Source organism: Photinus pyralis, unplaced genomic scaffold (genome assembly GCF_008802855.1).
Source record: "Photinus pyralis isolate 1611_PpyrPB1 unplaced genomic scaffold, Ppyr1.3 Ppyr1.4_LG2, whole genome shotgun sequence".
In the NCBI taxonomy this organism is placed as follows: Eukaryota; Metazoa; Arthropoda; class Insecta; order Coleoptera; family Lampyridae; genus Photinus; species Photinus pyralis.
Window position 1 is genome coordinate 26,989,130 of NW_022170403.1, and position 18,060 is coordinate 27,007,189.

The 18,060-nt window shown below is 38.1% G+C and overlaps 1 protein-coding gene across 1 annotated transcript in view; it reads right to left on the reverse strand.

Annotated features, from left to right (window-relative positions):
- LOC116164237 overlaps window positions 1-18,060 on the reverse strand; it is a 102,641-nt gene that overhangs the window by 72,683 nt on the left and 11,898 nt on the right. The window lies entirely within an intron of this gene.

Consider the following 18,060-nt stretch of genomic DNA (forward strand, 5'->3'; position numbering starts at 1 on the left):
TAGTATGACTAAAAAACAAACCGCACGTCTGTAAATTTTACGAATCAGGTTTTACTGTGGGTATACAATTTGTAATGTAATATCAATAGTAGATTGTCCTACAAGTAAAGAAAAGTGACAGTTTTCACGAACTGAAAAATCACTTGTGTAGAACGTACTAAGTTTTCATGTACTCCGAGTTGCCAGTTTTAATAAGAAGTTCGATTGACAAAACATCAAACTTTTATAATCAATTCTGCTGGTTTTGGTAACGAAACATTGCCTTACTGAAAGAAATAAACAATATAGGTATGTATTGTTCATTTCTTTTAAAATAGACCATTTGAATGTGTGTGTGAAGTACCAAAAACGAAGACCAGTTGCAATGAAGTCTAGAAAACGCAAAACAAAAATGTGCAAGGTTCTTCATTTATATAAAGGTTATAAATGTGTCAAAAATGTGAATGCAACCTGGTGATGTACTTAGGTGATAACGGACAAATATTGAATTGTTATAATTAATAAATTAATCACTCACACTTTAAATAAAAGCAAAACTAACACCAGGAGCCTATTTTATAATATTGTAACGGAAATGCTCCAGACATGACGTCGCCTTTGGCGCTCTGGAATTTTCTACGCGTATTCGAGAATGTTCGGGACTTACATTGCTTGCGTGTATAAATGGTTGCGGACCGAACATCGCGGCAGTCTACTACCGATCGAGTACGGACGAAACATAGAGCGCGCAAAGCTGATATAAATTTCGAAGTGTGTGATATAAATAATCGATATAAATTGTACGGATTTTATAGTGTTTTAGTGTTGTTTAATAAATATTGATATAAATCGAACCCGAATTTTATAAATCACGTTACATTGGTGTCAGGTGTGGGATTAATTAAATTAATTAAAAGTAAGATTAAATTAAGTGCTTGTGCTTGTGTATGCCTGATCTGCTGCCGCTAAAATGGAAGAAACGATGCTCGAGTTGCTCCAGCAAATCCAAAATGGCCAACAGGTGTTGCAACAAGAAATGAAAAGCAACCAACAGAAGTTCGAGAAAATGGAAGAAAATTCTAGAAAGATTAATGAAGAAAATTCTAGAAATATTCAAGAGAAGTTCGAGAAGTTGGAAGAAAATTCTAGAAATATTCAAGAGAAGTTCGAGAATTTGGAAGAAAATTCTAGAAGGATTAATGAAGAAAATTCTAGAAATATTCAAGAGAAGTTCGAGAAGTTGGAAGAAAATTCTAGAAAGATTATCGAAGAAGTCTCTACATCAATTGAAGAAAAAGTTGAAGATAGAATTACGGAAGTTTCCAAAACATTTAAAGCAACATTCGTCGAGATTGAGCACAAGTATGAAGAGCTGCGCGAGCAATTCTTGCGACTGACTACGGAAGAGCGTACTAGTAGTGCCCCAGATGAATTACTGATGGACCGTCTTCTTGAGGTGCCACAGTCTACTCATTACAAGAAGGTCGACCCAGAAACAAATACAAGAGTAGAAGGCGACGTTCAGCAAGCCCGAGTAAAGCCACCTACTTTTGATGGTAAGATTCCTTGGACCACGTACGTTCGACAGTTTGAAGCAGCGGCTGCGGCAAATAAATGGACTCTTCAAGACAAAACTACAGCCTTGATTCTTGCTCTGAGAGGAGATGCTCTGGATGTGTTGCGAACTATCCCCGAGGATCAACAGAACTTCCAACAAATAGTAGCGCGACTCGAAATGCGATATGGCGATAAACACCTTCAGCAAGTTTACTATGCCCAAGTCAAGAACCGAATGCAGAAACCTGGAGAAAGTTTGCAGGAACTTGAAGCGGACATCGCTAGACTGATTCGATTGGCATACCCTACGGCACCGGAGAGCTTTCTTGATCAACTGGCTGTACAAACATTTATCGATGCCGTTCGTGATGGAGATGCCCAGCAGGCTTTGAGACTGGCTAGGCACGACAAAATTGAGAAAGCTTTGGCCAATGCGTTAGAATTCGAAGCCGCCAAGAAAGCTAGTCATGGAAGTGCGCGAGTACGTATGGTGGAACCTCGCAGTGACAGCCGGATAAGAACCATCGAAGAGGAAGGTGGTTCTGAAAGTTTTGAAGAAAAGGTCAGTAAAGTAGTGGTAGAAAAGGTCAGTAAAGTAATGGAAGAAAAGGTCAATAAAGCAATACAGTCACTGTCAAAGAAACGTGAACCACGATGTTGGAATTGCGGCGAGATTGGACACGTTCGCCGCAACTGCCAAAAACCAATACAGCAGTCGGAAAACTAAGAAAGGTCGACAGGAAGGGGCTATCGTCGACCTGCAGAAACAAAGCCCCGATCTTCACTGTAAACATTACGTCGTCTGGAAAAGTTCTGAGTCTGTACATCGACGGCCGAGTTAATGGAGAAGACAGATCCTTGCTAGTAGACACAGGTGCAACAAGAACTATTGCAAGACCAGAGTTATTGAAGAATCATTCTCGGATCTCATCTTCGACCGTGCAGTTAAAAACAGCAACTGGTGAAAGAATAAAAACGCACGGAGAAATACAAATGTCTGTCACCATCGGAAAGATCACCATCAATCACCAGGTGTTAATTGCTGATATTTCTGATCAATTCATCTTGGGGATGGATCTTCTTAAGAATATGGTATATTTGGATGATGTAATTGTCGTAGGAAAAACTTTTGAAGAACACCTAAAGAACCTGAGAGAGGTGTTTGGACGATTACGAGAGGCCAATTTAAAACTAAGTCCCAAGAAATGCTTTATGTTCCAAAAAGAAGTTAAATATTTGGGGCACATCGTATCTCGTGATGGTGTTACAGCTGACCCACAGAAGATTATAGCGATTCAAGAGTGGCCGATTCCTGAGAACAAGCACGAGATTCGAAGTTTCCTCGGTTTGTGCACCTATTATGGACGATTCATGAAAGGATTTGCCAACATTGCCAAACCATTAATAAAGTTGACAGAAGAGGGCAATGAGTACGAATGGAGTGAAGACTGTCAAAGAGCTTTCGAACATCTCCGGCAAGCTCTTACCAGCGCACCTATCCTTGGCTACCCCAGAAATGAAGGAAAGTTTGTGCTAGATACCGATGCCAGTAACACCGCCATTGGAGCTGTTCTCTCTCAATTGCAAGACGGACAGGAAAGAGTCATTGCCTATTTCAGCAAAGTACTGTCGAAACCCGAGAGGAATTATTGTGTGACTAGGCGAGAGCTCCTGGGTGTGGTAAAGGCATGCGAACATTTCCATAAGTACCTTTACGGCCGCAAGTTCCTGATAAGGACAGATCATGCAGCGCTAAAGTGGCTCTTGCAGTTCCGAAACCCAGAAGGACAGGTGGCAAGATGGTTAGAACGTCTTCAGGAATATGACTACGACATTGAACACAGGGCTGGAAAAGTTCACAATAATGCAGACGCTTTGTCAAGAAGACCGTGCAAAGACAACTGCACACATTGTTCTAAAATAGAAGACAAGATTGGTCATCTGCGACGAACAACTGTAGAGAGTGAGGAATGGAAGCCAAGCGAAATCAAAACGGCCCAAGAAAACGACCCAAGTTTAAAAACTGTTCTGAATTGGATGCGCCACGGACAAAGACCAGACTGGCAAGACATTAGTGCCACAAGTCCTGAAGTAAAGAGTTATTGGGCCAATGGAATAGCCTGACTCTGAAAGACAACCTGTTGTATAGGACCCTTGAAAGTGAAGATGGCACCGAATCGACGCTGCAATTAGTAGTACCTAGAAGCAAAGTGTCGGAAGTATTGCGAAAATTGCATGACGGCGCTTCCGGAGGACACTTTGGTATTACGAAAACGTTGCAAAGGGTACGTGAGCGATTCTATTGGGTCAACCGTAAAGAAGATGTCCGGCGATGGTGTCAAAAATGTGAGTTATGTGCTACTGGAAACGGACCAGTTTCCAAGAAGAAGGCACCCATGAGGCAGTATAACGTTGGTAGTCCGATGGAACGAGTTGCTATCGATATCGCAGGACCGTTTCCCGAGACAGATGGCGGAAATGAATATATCCTAGTGGCTATGGATTATTTCACAAAGTGGACTGAAGCTTACGCTATTCCAAACCAAGAGGCAGCAACAGTTGCAGAAGTGTTGGTAAAGGAGTTCTTTAAACGTTTTGGTATTCCTATAGAAATCCATTCAGACCAAGGAAGGAACTTTGAATCGGCTTTGTTCCAAGATGTTTGTCGATTGGTAGGAGCCAATAAAACCAGAACAACACCTTTGCATCCTCAGTCAGATGGAATGGTTGAGAGAATGAATCGAACGATGGGTAAATATCTTTCAAAAGTCGTGGCAGAACATCAGAAAAATTGGGACCAGTACCTCCACCTGTTCCTTATGGCATATCGATCAGCCGTCAACGAGACCACGGGTCAGACTCCTGCCTGCCTTATGTTGGGTCGTGAACTACGCCTTCCATGTGACCTCGAGTTTGGGCGTAAACCCCATGAAGAATATGTCGCAGGTGAAAATTATGTTGACCAACTAAAGGCGAAGATGAACGACATTCACGACTTGGCTAGAAGTCATATTCAGATTGCCAGCGATCGCATGAAAAATCAATACAACCTCCGCTCGGTGAATGAAACTTTTGAAGCTGGAGATCTGGTATGGCTGCATAATCCACAGAGGCGAAGAGGTCTTTCTCCCAAGCTACAAAGACAATGGAAAGGTCCGTATGAGGTGATCAAGAAAATAAATGACGTGATATATCGTATCAGAATGAACCACCGGAAACCGAAAGTTGTCCACATTAATCGACTCGCACGATATGCCGGATCCAACAACAACGAAGAAGTTAGAGGTATTCGAGAAGAGGAACGCAGCTTTGGGATCGAGCCAAACTTTAACGATTTTATGTCAAATTACGCCCAGCGGAAGAAAGCTCGATTTGGCGTTACTCAGGAAATTTGTCAAAATATTTTTGAGCTTCCGGTTAACGTTTCCATCGCCCATTGTGTCGCCGAAGACCTTCGCATGGGTAGAGGTATAGCTTCCGTATTCCGGAAAAGATTTGGAAGAATAGACGAGTTGTTAAAGCAAAGACCACGAGTGGGTAAAGTACTGCGCTTGGAAGATAATCAACGCTCTTTGTTCTACTTGGTTTCAAAGAAAACGTCAGAAGGCAAACCCACCTATGAAAACCTCTGGTCTGCTTTAAAAAACTTAAAGAAACTCATGGCATACTATGACATAAATAGCTTGGCGATTCCGAAGATTGGATGTGGTTTAGATGGGTTGGACTGGAAAATAGTGCGAACCATGATCGAAGTGATTTTTAGAAACACTAGCGTTCGAATTACAGTATGCTGCTTCAACCCACAGGGGACGACCCTCCGCAAAACTGTGGACTGTTACTTTTTCAAGAAAGGTGTTTGTCGAGCAGGCTCTGACTGCAGATTCCGACACGAGGCATTAAAAAGTAATACTAACGCAGTTTCTGAACGAGACGTCCAGAATTAAGAAGGGGGCAGTGTAACGGAAATGCTCCAGACATGACGTCGCCTTTGGCGCTCTGGAATTTTCTACGCGTATTCGAGAATGTTCGGGACTTACATTGCTTGCGTGTATAAATGGTTGCGGACCGAACATCGCGGCAGTCTACTACCGATCGAGTACGGACGAAACATAGAGCGCGAAAAGCTGATATAAATTTCGAAGTGTGTGATATAAATAGTCGATATAAATTGTACAGTTTTTATAGTGTTTTAGTTTTGTTTAATAAATATTGATATAAATCGAACCCGAATTTTATAAATCACGTTACAATATTGCAACTTTTCAGTTGTCACTTTGCATTTTTTCGATAATATTTGGGTCCTTAAAGACTATTTTGACACGTGATAACGCTGAAAATATGTAAAGTAGAGATGAATAACATACGAAGTGCTACGTTGACTAAAATATTTTATGAAATAGATAATAATCGTTCTTTTCTGTCGATAGTAATAAAAAGTAATTCTTAACTTAAGTTTCATTTTGCAAGACCATTTCTTTCTTTCAAATATCAATATTCTCTTAAGTTTTAATGTTCCTACCTTTATTACACACTGATAAAAAAGGCTCACGTAAACTCAGTATTCAAAAATCTTTTTTATGAAAAGTAGCGACTATGCCACAAAACTTAAACAAAAAACCAAAGAGAAACGTGTATGTCGTTGCCTGTATACAGGGTGAGTTTTTTCCGACGTTTAGTATGGGGATCGCCTAACCCGTAAGAGATACAAAGTCGTTTAAATTTTTAAGGGTAATTAGTACTTTTTCGGGTTTTTGATGGTGGTAAAATACAATTTTTATAACATGTGAGTTGCGAATAAATCACGTCAACTTTCTTATTTCTTATGGACGCCATATTGAATAGAGAAAAAAATGACTAAACCAGTGCAATTCTTTAACAATAGTTAAGCGACTTTGTATCTCTACGGTTTACGAGATCCCCATACTAAACATCGGAAAAAACTCACCCTGTGTATTTTTGTTTTTGACTATATTGTTGCTAGTATTTTTGAACGTTTTTTTTTAAATTATGTATTCAAACATATAAGAAAACAGGAGGTTCTTTTACTCATTTTTATGAAAAAATACGAGCACACGTATATCGCAATACCCGCACGTTAGTAAAGGAGGTATTGCATTGGGGTAACAAATAACCCCTTTTTGATGGAACTACACGTTTTGAAACACCAGAAATCCGAATTAAACAAAATCTTGATGATGTCAGTCTGTCAGTCCGTCTGTACTCGTATTTCCGGACTATGGTTGGTAGAAATTAATTCCTTTCGTTGAGACCTTTCATTAGAGTACCACTAAGGTACCCCCTCCAACTCCTTCTTTTGATAAGGGGTCAGAGAGTCATTAATTCCTTTCGTGGAGACCTTTAATTAGAATGCCAGGAAAGATAAAATTAAATTCTCATCCCCCCCCCCTCCCTCAGGCCCCGTCGCCCAGTGATTTTAAGTGGCGATATTAATTAAGAAAGTGCTTTAGGTTGAAAGATGGATTTAATAATAGTGTGTTTTCTTTTTTATTATTAAATGAGTTAGGTTTATTGTATGTTTCCGTGGTTGTATTTTCCAGGTTGTAGGCCCATAAATGATATAAGTGCATACATATATTATTATCGTTTTAATTATCTTTGTTACCAACCGCAATACGTAATACAACTATAGTACAAGTATAAGAGCTACAAATGACCTCCAACTTTTATGACAGAAGTCTGCGTGTTGGATCCCTATAGTAACCCGATATCAATGATCATCAGTCCGCCTGTCTGTGCACTGATTTCCTGCCAAACTACTAAACCGAAAGTAACTACAGTATTCACACACACGTTTTCTTCGAGTTTAGTCTTTCTCCTAAGAAAATTGGGGCCAATGAGCATTTAGATCGATTTTGAGGAACAGAACTAATTGATTTTTGATAGTTGCACATCTCCAAATGCGTTCCAACCAAAATGCTTTCATATAGTGATATACCCGAAATCGATACAAAGTCTTCTCCCCAAGAAAATCGGTACATATAGATAACGATTTTGACATTTTTTGCCCAAAAATAAGTTGGTCTCGAAAAATACATAGACCACTTCTTGGGTACTAAACAATTGAGTTTCTCAAGAAAATTGATGCATAAATAACGATTTTGACATCCTTTGGGTAAACATATTTTGGCCACCAAAAGTACACATCATTTCTTGGTCATCGAGCAATCGAGTTTGATCTTTTTCCCAACAAAATTGGTGTATAAATAACAATTTTGGCCATTTTAGGGCAACACAGTGATAAATGGCAAAGTTTATTTTTGATAGTTGCACACCTGGAACCCATCATAAGCTTTCATATAGCGAAATCCCAAAGTTGATACGAGGTCTAAGGACTGAGCTGTAGCACGGAACGACAGACGGACGGATGGAAATGTGAAGACATAAGCGCTCTACTTTCCTAGGTAGCGCTAAACACTTTTTCGGCTGGTGGTATTTGCGCGGGACAAACAAATTATTAATATTTGGCCTGCCCGCTCTGTAATTTTATTTGTCGGCTCTTAACAACTAACCTAGCTACGGCCCTGTACGACGCTTATGATTTGTTGCATGGATTGCGAAATCTGTGAATTTTTTTATTGGCGAATGTTTGACGTCGTTCTCTTTTGGTTCTCAAGTTGGACGAGAAACCGACGGACTGATTTTTTTCCTTCGAAAAATGCAATACTTACGCATGAATTGTGTCGTTGATAACGAAATCGGTATCATCTTGTTAACTAAATTATAAATTCTCGCAAAATTCTCATAGAAAAATTGAAGTGTGAGAAAATTAGCACTCGTACTTAGGTTTATTTATACGAATTTAGCATCAAATCTGCACCGATTTGTTACACACGTAATTTCAGGATTATTTTACGCAAGTGCTTTTGACGTGTCCCTATTAGAAGCTTATTACCAATGTGTCCCTACGTATAACCATGAGACGATATCGCGCCCCTAAAATATAATGAACAAAGCAATATTGGGCGCACCGCACCCAATAGAGGTAGTACTTTTATGTCGAGCTCTAATTGATTTTAGAAAACGCTGAATAATCGCCACTTTCTGAGTGACATTTACACACATAGCCTGTTATCGTTTTAGCATCAGTTACATGCAGTTCATTTCATTTTAATATCCACCATTTATTTTTCCAGTGTCAATTTTAGTTGCGGTATTTTAACTACTAACGCCAACACTACCTAACCTTAACCTCTGTATTTCTCATAGGTACCTACTAATATTTGTTAAGGTGGCGTTTACAAAAAGTACAAAAGTTGCCTTGCGATTTCCTCAATAACTTTGTTTCGTGGTAATAAAATGAACTTCTGTTAACGACCGATGGTTGCTAAAGGTTTAAGCTTGTGAATGAAGTTAAATTTGGTAACAAATTATTATTAGTGTGTGATAAAAATATATATATTTTATATGGGAGTTTTTAACAACTTATTTCCTAAATAAATTAAACAAATATAGCAAACGAGCTCCTGGGTATGGCTATAGCATGTGCAAAACCAAATTTTAAACCTGATGTTAGTTTTGCTTTTATTTCAAGTGTATATGTATGAAATTTCATTTAATTGCTTCCATAAATAAGAAAGTTGGCACTGCACATCCTACACAAAACCAAATTTGGAAAATGGCGCTATATTCGCTTTTATTATAAGTGGCTATGTATCAAATTTCATTTAAATGCCTCCATAAATAAGAAAGTTGGCATTGCGCATGCGCAAAACCAAATTTTGAAACTGGTGTTAAATTTTGTTTTATTCCAAGTGGCTATGTATCAAATTTCATTTAAATCCCTCCATAAATAAGAAAGTTGGCACTGCGCATGCATGAAACTGGTGGTAAATTTTCTGTTATTCGAAGTGGCTATGTATGAAATTTGATTTAAATCCCTCCATAAATATGAATGTTGCACTGCGCATGCGCAAAACCAAATTTAGAAACTGGTGATACAGTATTAACAGTTCCACGAGACCAGATTAAACTTGCCGAAGACACGTATCCCACCATTTTTGAAAATCAGCCATCATATATGAAAAGGATGTAAATGATGAGTTACGAGAAATATAGACCTTTGCAACTATAAATGACCGAAAATCTGTAGTCTCTAGGTGGTCCAGGGGCCGAGATCTCGATGGAACAGACAGATAGGCAGACGACGGAATAACGAGCACATAAGCGTTACCTCAACTTCGTTGTGTTACGCTAAAAAAGGCAGATGTGTCAATGTGTGTATTAGAATGTTTAAATTTTGTTTGTTTTCAGCTCGGTTTTCAGTGAGTATTTGTTGTTTATGTACGTATTTAATAAAATTTTTGCATAATAACACGTGTCTATAATTAGGAAACAACATATACCAATCCTGCGGCTCAAAATAAGTAATTACTTAATGTTTTCGCGTTAAATGAGTACGCACGCGAATCAAATTGCATTTAAACACATAGAATCGCGTTGCAGTGGCCCATCTCCAGTTGTGACGTCACTAAATCAATGTCACGGCTAGATCTATCGGTAGGCTACGCTATGTATCAAATTTCATTTAAATACCTTCATAAATAAGAAAGTTTGCTATCCGGTTTGTAAATGGTCGAGATGCAAAAAGGGCACTGTGAATGTTGATCGATTAGGCTCAATTTTTGGAATTGCGTTTTATATGGCTAAAGCTATACGTATATTGAATTTCATGCAATTCGGTTCATAACTCCCGGAGATCACAAAAGGGCCTTCTTTATTTTTTGGGCTACATTGCCAATTCACGAACTCCGATCTACAAATTTGATAAAGAATCCACCTGCAAAATTTCATCGTAATCGGTCCATTCGTTTATGAATTATCGTGCTAACGGACGGACATACGGACACCGCAAAATTATAAACTCGCTAGGAGCTCGTTAATAACGGCGAAAGTGCAGGAATTAACTAAATATTTTTTTTCATGCAAATGGCGGAACATTATAATATGTTTGAATGAATGTTATTTCAACCAAAAATTTGTACCCAGAAGGCAGATATTGTTTAATGCATCTATTCCAGAGCGATAGTGGATTTGAGAGGCTCTAAGCAGTCTAAGCAATGGAAATTTTTGGGGAGCCTCTTTTTTAGCGCATTTTTGCAAATTAATTTGTAAAAATGTAGCTTTTAATCTCATTTTGGCCGGCTGACTGGCTCGCTAACTGGCTGGTTGGTTGGGCGGCTGGCAGCAAATGAGAGCCCAGCGCATAGAAGAATGCTTGTAGAAAACGAGGAGTGTACTGTACTTGTACCTACCGGGCCGTATAATTAGCAACTTCTGAGACGGGGCTACATTCTGTGGGGTCGGCGATATCTGGGTGCCATCCCCGCGCGTGGTTTTCTAACGTGATGATTTTTCAGTTTTTGCCTGTCTTCTTCTACAGTTTAGGTCCGATCTTGTAAACGCGCACAGCTTCTGCGTGACGGTATTTTGTTTTTTTTTCCTAGGGGCGAAATTAACCACCCTGTGCACGGTGCGCGTCTTCTAGGGGTAGTAGACTTACGGCTCCCAAAATTTACCTTTCAGTGCGAATGAACGAACCCGAAATTAGTTTTTGTAGATTTCAAAGAAAAAACTGCAATTCTTGGTTGGACCAGAATTTTATGAAATTTGATGACTCTGTGTATTTAAAAAAAAACCTCTTAAAAACGGTTATTCTAATACCAAAAGTGTAGACAGATTCGTTAATTCCGTGCTCCGGTTACTGTTGATTAGGAAAATAGACAAGAATCGACAATTTTGGAATTATTGACAGCGTAGCTACACGCAGCATTTTCACCTTTATGCGGAAAAAATACTGGTTTAGATATCCTCTCTACCACCCTAGAGTTTTTTGACATACTTAATGGTTACACCTTGTATGTACATATACAGAGTGCACGAGTTCCGGAACAGTCGAATATCTCGATTTTTATTTAGATATATGTACAAGGTGCCCGCTATGTATGGAATTTAGTTTAGTTTAATTTATAGGCATGATATTTAATTTGTATTCTCTACTAGTTAAATGCAAGGTTTTAGTGGTAAAACAAGGGCGACCATATTCACGCCGGCCGCCATTTCAACTAACGCCTTGAGATTCCGCATCCGTCGTTAAGTTTTTGTTGTTTCTTATTATTTAGTTTTAACTTAAAAACGATATACCGGGTGGTGCCTAGCCTAGCGACGCAGCATGGGGAAATTTATACTTGTTTATAAATTAGTTAAAGAACTGCAAGTGCAATAACGTTCAAAATGTCTGTCAAAACCATCAGGAAAACGACAATACATTCAACGTTTTGGCTGCACTAGCGGAAAATCCGAATATAAGTTTAGGAACAAATCTTCAAATCAGTTTTTTTTCTTCGATTATGTAGGTACTCTGATTCTCTCTGATAAACAAATAGTATCTGATGCAGATGCAGCATACATTCTCTAAAAAAAAAACATTACCCTAAGATGCCTTTTATTGCGTCGCCGTCGGTTAGTTGAAACAGAATTAAATATGAAAATCGTTCGACGTCAAACAACGATAACTTAGATGCGATGTGCTTGTAGTTTGTTAAAAGATTCCAAAGCTTCACTGATTTATAAAAATGTAATTTTTTATTTTGTCGATTTCTGCGGTTTTGAAAAATGGAAAATTATAAGTAAAAGAATGAACAGATGCAGTATTTTTTTCTCTAAAAAGAACGTATTTAGACTTTTGGTCTAAAATAATTAGGGGAGCTAGTAATTGACTATAAAGAAATTACCATTGAAATCCCTATGCTGCGTCGCGCTAGGCACCACCCTGTATATGCATATAATTATTGATTTTGTAGATTTTTGATTTGTCTTCCATGAAGGGTGAGGAATAAAGACCATTATTATTATTATTAGTATTATGGTCGGTGTTTCTTGTGAGAACTCAGGTCTAGCCTGGTTAACTAATCGCACGGATTAAAATCAAGTAACGATTAGTGTCTGTGTCTGTGTTTGGTAAAGTTATGTAGGGTTCTAAAAAAAAATAAAAAATAAAATAAATATTCACACACTCACATTGGAAATCTAGGGATAGTATGTAATTCATACTTACCAACATAGCTATTGATGGCCACAATAGTCAACGCTATCAGGAAAGAGGAAAACAAAACAAAAAAATCATTATAATAATTCCTGAAATTTTATTAAATAGAGTTTATTGTGTAAGTGTTTCTTTGGCTTTGCGTTTGGGTTGAATACGAGTGGGTTGTGATAACGTGGTGTTCTTCGGTGAGGATGGAGTTTTGTGTTTTTTAACTGTGCTAGGACATGTAATTTTATTGGGTGGACCTGTCTTTGTGGTGCATGTTGCCTTACTTGTATTTATGGTGTTTCTTTGTTCTTGAGGTTTTATTTGTGAGGTTGCTTGGGTTATTGATGGAGATATCACAGTATTTTGTGAGCTAGTAGTGCTGTTTAGGTTTTTGCGTTTGGGCTGAATATGAGTGGGTTGTGATAACGTGGTGTGTTTCTGTGAAGAAGGAGTTATGTGTTTTTTAACTGTGCTAGGGCGTGTAACTTTATTGGATGGACCTGTCTTTGTAGTGAATGTTGCGTTACTTGTATTTATGGTGTTTCTTTGTTCTTGTTATTATTATTATTATTATTATGGAGTATAGTATACCGAGTGATTATTCTAAAACCGAACATAGGGAATTAATAATGGGAATTATTTTATCAATAGTTCGGCAAGTAAATCCAATTACCAAAATCATGTAGCCATGACTAGTAAAACAAAAAGCAGATTCAAACGTTATTCAAGTCGAAATCAATATCAGTTTATGACAACTGGCATTAATTTTTTTGTAAAATGCGGTTCACTGAGGAAAAAGTATTTTTCTCCAACCACCTGAATAAGACGCTATTTTGTGACAGTGTTCGGTACCTAAAATTGACGTTTTGCGGATTAATCGCTTTCACCATGGCAAATGTACAAAAAGTGGATACTTTTGGTCCTAGTACCAAAAAGAAATTGACCTTGAAAGTTGGCCAATTAAAAAATTACAATCACGGAGATATGTCACATTGACATCGTTTTACATTGCAGGTTGTAAGATATTTCTATACATACAAATCAAATATTTTTGCAGATTCAATGCAAATAATGATGTTACCTATACGTATGTACATGTATTGAAAATGATTTACGCTCGCTATTTTTATTTAAACCATGTGTAACGTAATTTAGACATTCCGTGAATGTAATTTTAATACGTATACAACCCGCCGTCGCGCGTAACGCCATCTACTTCAGGCCCATTGCACTATTATCTGTCATTTTGAATTCAAAATTTGAAAAAGTTAATTGCAATTAATTTTAATTAAAAAACTGTATGGTAAGTTTTTTATTTCAATACAAAATATAACAATATTAATTGTGTATACAATAAAATGACTGAAACTGATAGCGACATGGATTGCACTCCGTCAGAGATTATAGAAACGGCAGAACATGCTACCTCAAGATTTGCTCCCTACAAAGTCGCGAGAGGTGAGTAGTAAGAGGTAAAAACGAATAGGTTATAAGTTAACCTAAAAACTAGAGTGGCATGACACGTGAGGACAAGAAAGCAGAAGTTCTTATACTATAGTAGTGAAACTGTAACTGAATCTAAATTGGAATATAATTTGAAGTACCTAAAGGGGGTTGGAGAAAAAATTTTATGTTTTATTCGTACAAAAAATGCGTTTTCGGGACTCGGAAGGTTGTTAGACTCCGCTAACGCGTCGTCCAGCAACTATCTTCCTCGTCCCGAAAACTGACATTTTTTGTACTAATGAAACAAATAACTATTATAATAAACAACGTTTACAGGGGACATAGTTACTGTACGCGATGTTTGTTTTCCGTGTATTTTAATGAGCGTCCCATTCCGTCTGTATTAAAACCTATTTCAGTTCTTTAAAAAATTTCCATGGTTAACATGATTTTGCTAATTGGCTTTATTGCCGAATTTTTGATAAAATAATGAGAAATAGAATCATTATAAAATAAAGAAAGAAAATCAGTACTATGACAGTAATGATGGCCAACAAAAGATTTCTATACAGAACGTTAAAACAATGAAATAATGCAGAATCCAGATTAAAGCAAACTAAAAAAAAGTTCTAAAAATGTTATCGAATCGGATGAATTTGTATCGGGCTCAGGAATTAAGCATCCGATTCTATAAAATTTTTAGAACTGCAGTTGAATTGCATCAGGTAGGCGTAAACAACATTACTGTAGAAAACAAAACTGGATGCAAGCGAAATTCACCATAATTAACATTTTTTGACGTAGGCGGTACGACCTAGAACCGCTTAACCGTTGCGGTACCGTATTTTGTTAATTCTTATTCTGCACGTCAACAATAACGCGATGCAGTTTGTTTAATAGAATTGTTTATGTTTAATCGACGACGTCAGGTAAAAAAAGTTAACTCTGCATTTAGTGGGGTTAATTACATATCGGAATAGTAATAACGTATCGACTAACTATACCTACACCTGCAGTGATTAGTAGAAGCGATTAGGCGAAACGTTTAAACGCTCAAGTTGTTCAAATCAGAGACTTGTTATAACTAGACCGCGCGTAACGTAGATTTGACTATAAACGCCTGTTGTCAAGATAGGATAGGCAACCAACTGTTCATCGCGGGGCAGACGTACGTTCTGCAGCTTGCTTTAGCCATGTTTATTCTAAATTTTAGTAGCAAAAAAAGATAACATATAGCTGTTAACTATTTTAATCGAATTTGTTGGTATTTTATTTAAACTAAATTGGTATATATAACTGCCTTACTCTAGTCCTAATTCGATTTATATGTGTATTTTAGTGGTGAACACGTATGGGAAAATATACTCTTAAAACTAAAGATATAAGTAGTAAGATATGATTATTTAGCGGATTTTGTTTCAATATATGCCTATCCAAAAACCCAAATGGGCTGTAACTGTTATTTATTTTTCTTAGACTTCTGATAACCATTTTGTTTACAACGCGGTGTGGTGTGGATTGAATGAAAAACTTGAACACATTTTCGGCAATTTGGCAAATTTTTAATGCATACGTGCAACAATCCTCCACGATTTTTTCTAGTTAAAAGCTTTGAATGACTCTCTGATGCGAATATCGCATCTGCACATATGGAACATTTAACAGACTTAGCTATTTTTCTTGTAACAAAACCTGAAATATACTTAGTACCAGTAAGTACTTAGTTACGTCTATATACCTAATAGGCAAATAGGTATTGCCGTTGTCTTGCTGGTAAAGGATGTCGAATAATAGTTCTACGTTATTTTAAGTGAATGGGAAAGTCGAAAACGCTCGGTATTGCATTATTTTTTAACACCTTCGTAGGTATCTTTCTAAAATCGGCTTCATTCCCCGCAAATGCACTATGGTGGGAGTAAATTTTTCTCTTCGAATGGCTCTGATCAATTGGCCCTTTAAACTTTTATCCGTTGAAAATCAGCATATTATTTAAAAATTTATCGACAGAGTACATGTTGATAGGCACTTAACCTAAGTTTATTGGTTTATTCTCAACAGAAATTTATCTGTTCACTAATTCGAGCTAATCACGAGAATGATTAATGAACGGAACATCTAAAATAACGGCTTATTTCATTGTATTGCATATCATCTCAGCGATTTTTGCCCCGCGGTGCATTGTGTGTTGCATACTGTGTCGACAACACCTTAGATACGTTAAGCGCAGTCTAGTTATAGCAAGTCTCTGGTTCAAATACATTTTGCTTATAGCGTAGGCGGTACAACTGAATATCGAGGTAAACGCTGCACTTTGTGACAAAAGCAAGAAATTCGGTACATATGTTTATTAGGTCCAAATAAAACTTTTGGCCCGCAGCACCCATCGAAATATTCGTGTGGGTTCAAAATTTGAACACTTTTGTTCAAAAGGGTGTTCAAGGTTTTAACCTGTAAAAATTGACTAATTTCGGTGTTGTAGAGGTCGTTTCTGAATTATTTAGGGTCTCGCGTACCAATGGCGGCATTAAAAAAGTTGTATATCTGACCCTTAGGCCCCAAATTTGGATTATTTTCAAAATAATGGTTAAATTTTGAATTTGATAGTTTTAACCCTGCGTGATGTTTCGGATGTCGATTCCAGCTAATTTGGACGTGCACTACACGCTAGGAATGTTATATTGAAGTTAAAACAGTTTCTGGTGTGTAAATAGGCCGTTAATCGTTCATAAATTTGTTCAAAATTAGAAAATTTCATGCTTGAAGGATTTTGCCGTTCTTGGTGTCGTTTCCATATAATTTGTGGTTGCTGATGCTGATTTTGTATTCAGAAAACAGATGTGACTCATAGTTAGGCCCTTTTCAAACTAGTTCGGCACAGTCATACCCTTGTTGCCCCGGATTGCAACAACTATTGAATGACAAAGAAAGACGAAAGAGACGGGCATTTCATTAAGATTCGGAAGTGGGCATGCTCTTTGACGGGGTATGTCGCCTATGCTTCCATTATTGCCCTCCCGTCATCGCTTGTTGGGAAATCTGTACTTCCATCAGTCAGTCTTGAGCTCACTCCACGGCAAGTAACATCTCTCAGCGAGCTAGGTCCGTCCGACTCGTGCCCCTGGAAATGTGGATACCGCAACGATAACGTGAAACGCGATCGATCGCGACGCAGTGCCTGGGGGTGCCCTGAAGTCGCCGAAGCAGCCCCCAAAGTATCTCAGACGACGGGCGGTACGATTACGATCACAGGCGTTTTAGGCCCTGCGCGCATATTGAGCTGAGCGACCGTTACCACCATGACCTGACCAGCCAGAAACTGGTTCTGGCGGCGCCAGTCTCACTGGTGAGCGGTGCGCTGACGGTGAACTGGCAAGTGTGTTGTTTATGCCAGAGCAATTCAACAAAAAACTTGTGCTCTGCCAGTAATACAGTGCTTGCGAAGCGTAACACCAGCTATATATCTCTTGGTACGAACTTGGAGCAGTTACTACCCTATGCATACACGCTAGACGCCGGTTATCTGGTGCAACAACTCAACGAAGGGAAGGGGATTAAAGCTCCTTTTTAGGCTATCATCACAAAAACGTTGATTTTGTGGTCGCTTTTGCGGCCATAAAGTTTCACTTTATTGTACGCTTCTGTCAAACTTTACTTTATTGTACACATCTGTCAAACTGTACTTATTTGAAACTGATGTGTGAGAAACAGTAATCTGTTGGATACAAAGCGTCTATGTTTCACACTATTTTGCATAATCCCAATGTTCACATTTAAAATTATATACATGATTGAGTCTTCGTCGAGAACGGGTGTATTTCTCGCGCGCTGTAACTATTTTGAAATTTCGGTCAATTATTTCAACGAGTGCGGCACAGAAAACCATACGTAGTGATAAGTGAGTGCAACGCGGTTATCGCTGACCCTAGGGTCAACAACAATTCATTACTATACAGACTTATAAACTTTATTTTATTTATTTACCCATATAAGTAGCCAATTCACGAGATAACAACATGGCTCTCAAC